This window comes from Tupaia chinensis, unplaced genomic scaffold (assembly GCF_000334495.1).
Source record: "Tupaia chinensis unplaced genomic scaffold, TupChi_1.0 Scaffold145441_1, whole genome shotgun sequence".
Taxonomy (NCBI): domain Eukaryota; kingdom Metazoa; phylum Chordata; class Mammalia; order Scandentia; family Tupaiidae; genus Tupaia; species Tupaia belangeri.
Window position 1 is genome coordinate 717,872 of NW_006205300.1, and position 6,468 is coordinate 724,339.

Here is a 6,468-nt window from a genome sequence, read left to right on the forward strand (position 1 = left end):
TGAGCCCTGGAGCCGAGATCTGCTGCAGAGGGGTGAGCTTTGCTTCAGTGCAGGCCCTGCCCAAAGCCGTTCAGGAAGGCCGACTCCAGCTGGCTGTGTCCTGCCAAACTCAGGGTGAAGCACCGCCAGGAGGGGCAGCCCCTCTGAGGGTTGTGGGGCGGAGGGCCAATGTCCACTTGTCGGAAGTGGGCTGGCGCTGGGGCAGGGCCTGGCTCTGCCATCTGGGCTTCCAGAACTCCCTGACCTTCTCCTAGCAGGTCAGGGGAGTGGAGCCCGACCTAGCCTGGCCCCTGGCCACTGCCCGAGCGCCCTCAAGTTATGAATCACTGTGGCCTCACAGGAGGAAGCAGTGATAACCCCTGACTCCAGAGGGCCACCCTGACGCCTCGTGTGTCGCAACCCGCCCCCGTGGGGCTCAGTCTGGCTCCCTGTCTCTGCCCCAGGCCCCATGCCGCTAGGGACCCAGCTCCAGCTCCTCTCCTGCCCAGAGCCTCTTGCCCTTGCCCCTGCTCCCTGTCAGAGGCACCGTCTCTTCTCCTGAGGGTCCCACAGGTACATCCTCAGCCCAAAGGCCTTGCTTGCCCCTTTCCACTTCGCCTTTCCATCCCTCCTCCCTCAGCCCTGGAGATCCAACCTGCCCGGCCTTCCGACCACCCACCAGCCACCGAGACCCTCTCTGCCCACGAGGAGGGCCTGGCTGGCCCACATGAGGAGACCGTCCTCAGCAGTGGAAAGGCCCCAGGGGGTCGGGGGCTGTGAGAGCTGGGATGCATGTGAAGGTTAGCGTCCCATGGTGAGGAGCCCCAGAAGTGTCTTAAACTGGAGAGTGATCAGAGAAAAAGGTGCTTTAAAGCTAAATGGAGGGGGCTAGCAGGTGGTATGGTGACTGAGATGCTGGATTCCTACATGGCCACCTGTGGTTCGAGTCCCAGACCTGGTGGCTTCCTTTCTCACTTTCCTTTTCTCTCTGTCTGTGGTAAAAAGTTTTAAGGGGCTGGCATGGGTGTCCTGGGAGGTCTCTGCTCCCCCGTGGGGAGGGTGGAGACTTATCTGGAGAGTACTGCATTTAGGGGAGCAGGGTGAGGGTCTGGACAGGGAGGGCACCCCTCCTTCCTCAGCGCATGGGGTGCCGCCTCAGGCCCAGCCGCAGCCTTAGGGATTGCTTTGTAGTTGGCGGCACCAATGCCAGGAGGACAGAGAGGTTGACAGGTGGGGACACGTCATCATGTCCTGGCGGTGACAGCGACATGGCACTGCATCTCAGTCTGGGGTGCACTTGGTAGCAAACTGGACTGTGAAGTGAAAGCCCCTTGCCGACCCCAGTTCGGGGGTCTGGCCCTATGATCCTGGAAATGCGAGCCTCAGGGCCCAGGCTGGAGGCTGGAGGCAGGGAGCCCGTGGAGGGTGCTTCTCTCTGCCTCACGGGCACACGTGCACGCTATCGTGAACTTCACATGAATAAACACTACATGCTACTGAGTGCAGAACAGAAAAACACAGCTCATTACAGGAGGGTGAACTTCCCCAAGTCCCTCATTGGCACCTGCCTCAACCCCAGACGCCCTCTCTTCTCAGATGCCCTTGCCCACCCTGGCGCTGCTCCCGGAGACCTCACAGCCTCCAGGCCCCTGACGTGGAGTAAACTGCTACTCTAGGAATAGCCCCTCTGCAGCAAACGAGTTTCTGTGTGGTGTCTGTGTGCCCCGAACACCTGGGCACTGATGGGGTAAACTGAGGGGCCCGCCCCCGCCCTGAACAACAGCACGTCCCTGTGGCTTTGAGCGGTTTAAAGAGTAGACGCTGACACTCCTCCCTTAGCCCGCCTGCTCAGCGACTGCCTGGACTGCGGACCAGCTCTCCAGCTGGAGAGCCCCCTCTGTCAGTCCGTCTTGGTTGGAATTCCCTGCACACAGCACTCACAATCGAAGCGGGACTGCCTATCTCATTTAGAGTTAGCAAGTCAACGTTTCCTTTGGGTCGTCTCATGATTCAGAATAAAGACAAACACTGACATCAGGTTTTTTTGTTTTGTTTCGTTTTAGATTTTTGAGCTTGCTTGCTGGAGAGACAGAGGGAAAGTGAGGGTCACCCCCAGGAGGATGTCCACACTGCAATTCCTTCTCCTCCATTCTCCCCTCAGGACGCTGAGCATGCACACACATGTACACAGCGTGTTTCACAACTGCCAGGTTTAGGACTCGAACCGTGGAGTCGGCAGTGTGGGGATCCAGCACCTTCACCACCACGTCACCTGCTGGCCTAACACCAGACTTACATCATTGTGTTTGTGATGAGTCTTGTCAGTTTCTGGCCCTTATCGAATGTATGCTTTCTGTGTGTATAAAATGACACTTTTCTCGTGTTAGAAAACACACCCCCTATGGCGGCAGGACAAACCATGCTGCCTTTAAGCTCCTCCATCATCCTGCGGTTAGCTCAGTGTGCCAGACGTGAGGACAGAACGGGGGTAATAGCACGGGCTCCCTGACCCGTGGCTAAGGCCGTCAGACCCCACACGGCTGGCAGCCTAGTTGGGGCCCCAGACCTGGTGGGTGCATGTGCATGGGTACCCAAAATCCCCAGAGGAGAAGGGACTGAGGCATGACCACACTCCGTGGGGTGGGGGTGGAGGGCAGGGTGCTGTCGTCCCTCTCCCACCAAAGAAAAAAAAAAAAAAAAAAAAGGAAATGGGATTGCGTTTTGTTCCCAGGTTGGGAGGTGAGATAAACGGCCTTCTGAGCAATAGCAGCGATCCCCGCGAACATCAGGAGGCCCTTCCACGGCCCAGCACTGAGCTGCAAGGCTTCCTCTGCCTTCCTAGCCACATCAAGGGGTCCGGTCACAGTGCCCACGTCCGCGTCCAGGTCCCCATCCCCAAGCAAGCACAGTGTGCAGGCCCTGGAGGCAGAGGCAGGCTGTCCTGCACTAAGGAAGGACCCGGAAGGAGGGCGGCGGATGGGAGCGCGTGGGGAGCGCAGCTCCAGGGCTGCCCACGTGTGAACGCGCACACGTGCGAGACTCCCCCTCCGGGAGACGGGATGTGTGGTGCACACACGCAATACGAGCCGGGCGGCGCTCGGGAAAATCCCGTTCTTTGCGGGAAGACGCATGCGACAGCGTAGCAGCAGCCTCCACGCTTCCACATCCGCGACAATGAATGAGTGGACAGCACGCAGGGCTGCCCAGGAGGCCGGTACCCAGGCTGTGCCCCCACCCCGCGCGCGCCCACCTGGGCCAGGACACCCAAGGAAGCCACCCTGGGACGAGCAGTGGGGACGGTGCTCAGATCTGGCAGGTGGGATCTGGTGCACAGGCCCCTGGAGGAAAGCCAGAGCCATGGCCCCACTTTACAAGGAGGAAGTCGAGGCCTGAGGTCACAGAGAGGATGAAGGCAGAGCTGGGAGCCCCGACCCGGCACTGCGGAGAGTAGGGGCACGGCCTCCTTCCTTTCGCCAAGCTCTGGCTCATCCCCATTTGGGAAATGCAGTTGCAGGGTGCAAGGCGTGGGTTCTGATTTTGAAATAACTCTAGCTGGATCGTGGGGCTCGGGGTGGACAATTAATTAAGAGGCTCCTGCTCTGAGGCCGGGCAAGGGCCCAGCCGGCCCGGGTGTTTACACGCGCGCTCGTCTGTTTGGGGCCTGCAAATCCGTGTCAGATGTTAATGGAACAGCGTCATTTTTCTGCCGAGGTGGCATCCCTGGAGTTGTTTGGATGAGGCGGCGAGCGGGATTCAGCCTGGGAAAGGCCTCCCGGCGTCGGGCAGCGAACCAGGAGGCCAGGGCTTTGCTGAAGGCCATTTGTCAGGCTGCCCGACAGCCCGGCCTCGCCTCCTCTCTCGCGATCACCCCCACCCCACTCCGCATCCCACCCCAGCCCCACCACTCTGTCGGCCTCATCCTGCCACTCAGAGCCATCCCTCTGGGCTCCAGGGATGAAACCTGTGAGTGGTGAAAAAGATTCACTCCGGAATGTGAGGAGGAAACCAAGACTGGAAAGGAGGGAATGTTTAATTCGCACGAGATCAGCGGAACACACACGGAGGGAGCCCAGTGGGCCCAGCCCCTGGGGAGCTCAGGCCTGGAGGGCTCGCTAGCAGCCTCCTGCAGGAGCTCCTGGGCCAGGCCTGCAGGGCACGGACAGGCACTGCCCAGGGTGCATAAGAACAGAGGTTCATTCAGGTCTGGCTTTGGAGAACCACGGCCAGGGCCCAGGGGCCGAGGCTACACCCCAGAAGGGAGGATCTCAGTGGGCAGTTGCCAGGACTCCCTGCCTGTCCTGGCTCCTCCCTTTTAGAAATTCATAGCTCCGCCCTGGGGGCCGCCCTAGTGACCTTACCCCTCCCAAGGCCCGGCGCTGGGACACCATGCCAGGGTGAGGTTCTGGCTGAGCACCTTCACAGAACAACCAAGTCCCAACACGTGGACTGGGGGCGTCTACACCATGGGATCGCCAGATGGGGGCTGTGTCCTGCCGACCAGCCTCCTGCGTAGGCGGCCTGCCTGGGCAGGTGCGGGGCCTCTATAAGGCCAAAGGGCCAGCAGCAGGCCTGGGTGGGAGCACCCCCGGTCGGGGAGAGTACTTCACCTCTCCCTCCCCCCTGGGACAGGCATCCTCACAATCAGAAAGGCAGATGGAAGAAGGGGTCCAGAGAGTGAAAGTGGCCTGTCCAAGGTCACACAGCAAACCAGGTCCTCTGTGCAGGTGGACAGAGGAGCAGGCGAGCACCCTGGCAAGGGCTTGTGTGGGCACTCGGGGAGCTGGCCCCAGACACTGCTATGTAGGTGGGGCTCTCACGCCCACTCCACAGACGGGGGAGCCATCCCCGAAGTCATGCTGCCAGGCTGGACGAGGACCTGCCAGGGCCCCTCCAGGGAACAGGCCTTGCTCTACGCCTAGCCCCGCTAGCTCTCGGCCTCCCCACCCCGCCTCCCCCGGGGCACGCGCATGGGCTGTTCCCTCCACCCAAACCCGTCCATCGGGCTCTCAGGGCGTCTAGTCGTGCCTGCCTGAAATGTGCCCAGGTCCTGACTCGGTCCTGGCGCCTCTGGGAGCATGGCTGGTCAGCCAGCTGTGTGCAAGCGCACAGTGCCCGGCCAGGCACACAGTAGGTGCTCAGGGAATGTGTCCTTGCACTCACTTTCCAAACCTGTGGGACCGAAACCCAAAACCTAACACCTTTGCCTGTGCCCCTGTCCCGAGTCAGTACTCAGGAGACTTCGATGAGGCCAGGAACACAGCTGGGTGCTTTAAATCCACATCAGCTTCTCCTGCATTGTCACACGTGCAAGCACATGGGGAGAGAGACGCGCCTAGACAGGGTCTGGTCACATCATGGCCCCCGCTCCTCAGGACTGCAGGCTTCTGCGACACGCCTGTGTAGATTCAGGCCACCCTGGGCTGGGACCATGGCTGGCCATGTGGTCTCCAGCACTGCACCCCTGGCCTGGGCCTACATGGTTTGTCTCAACCCTGTGTGCTGGGCTCGTACCTTCCCTCCAACACGCCTGAGCCCTCAGCAGCCCTGGGCCTCTGGCAAGCCTGCCTCGGTGTCCCCATCTGCAAAGCGGCTCCTTGCTCAGGCTACACAGGGTCTGAGGGGTAGGGGTGCAGGGCCCAGGCCAAGCCAAGGTGAGGGAGCCCAGAGAGGAAGAAATGGGGGTGGGGGTGAGGGGGTGGGCCTCTGGCATGGGGATGGCCCCGGTGCCCCCGGCCCAAGCTTCCCACACATCCGCTGGGCTCAGACGCTCACTCCAGCCATCCTCCAGGAGGGCATGCCTGCCCCCCACCCATGACTCCTCTCACCCTACTTGGCAGGGCTTCTCCTCCTGCAGGCCTGTCTGGGAATTGTCCTCCTGGCCCCATCTGCAGGAGGGCCTCTCTGGGGTTCCCTTCCATAGGGAAGGGATCCTAAAGCCTACCCACCGGATGTAATCCCTGCTCTACCAGCTGGAAGATTGTGCCTCAGTTTCCCCATTGGTCACGTGGAGACGCTCATAGAACCTCCCTCAGAGTAGCTGAGAGACCCAAAGGGCAATGCAGGCACAGGTGCCTTGGAAGGAAATGTTCCCTTCCCGCTGCACAGGGCTGTGCTTGTCATTGTATTTGCCATGGGGTTCCCCTCAGCCTAGCCCCTGCATGGGACCAGCCCCAGCCCCGGGGCTGAATAACCTCCTGCCTGGTTCCCGGCACTGTGGTGCCCCCTGGTGGTCATTCTGGGTATTGCCCCCACGGGTCCTGAGCCGGACCCCTTCCCGCCGACCGCAGGCTCTGGGACTGGTTGTGGGTCTGGACTGGCCAAAGGACCGGCGCCCTGTGAGGGACAGACTGAGCTGCCTGAACTGCTGAGCTCCCCAGCAGGCATGGAGAAGAGGGCTGTGTGACTGGGGGTCTGGGGTGCGGGGGGGGGGCGCCAGCACAGGCTGACTCCGAGTGCCGGTTCCCTCTGCTCAGGAGCTGCAGCGGCTTC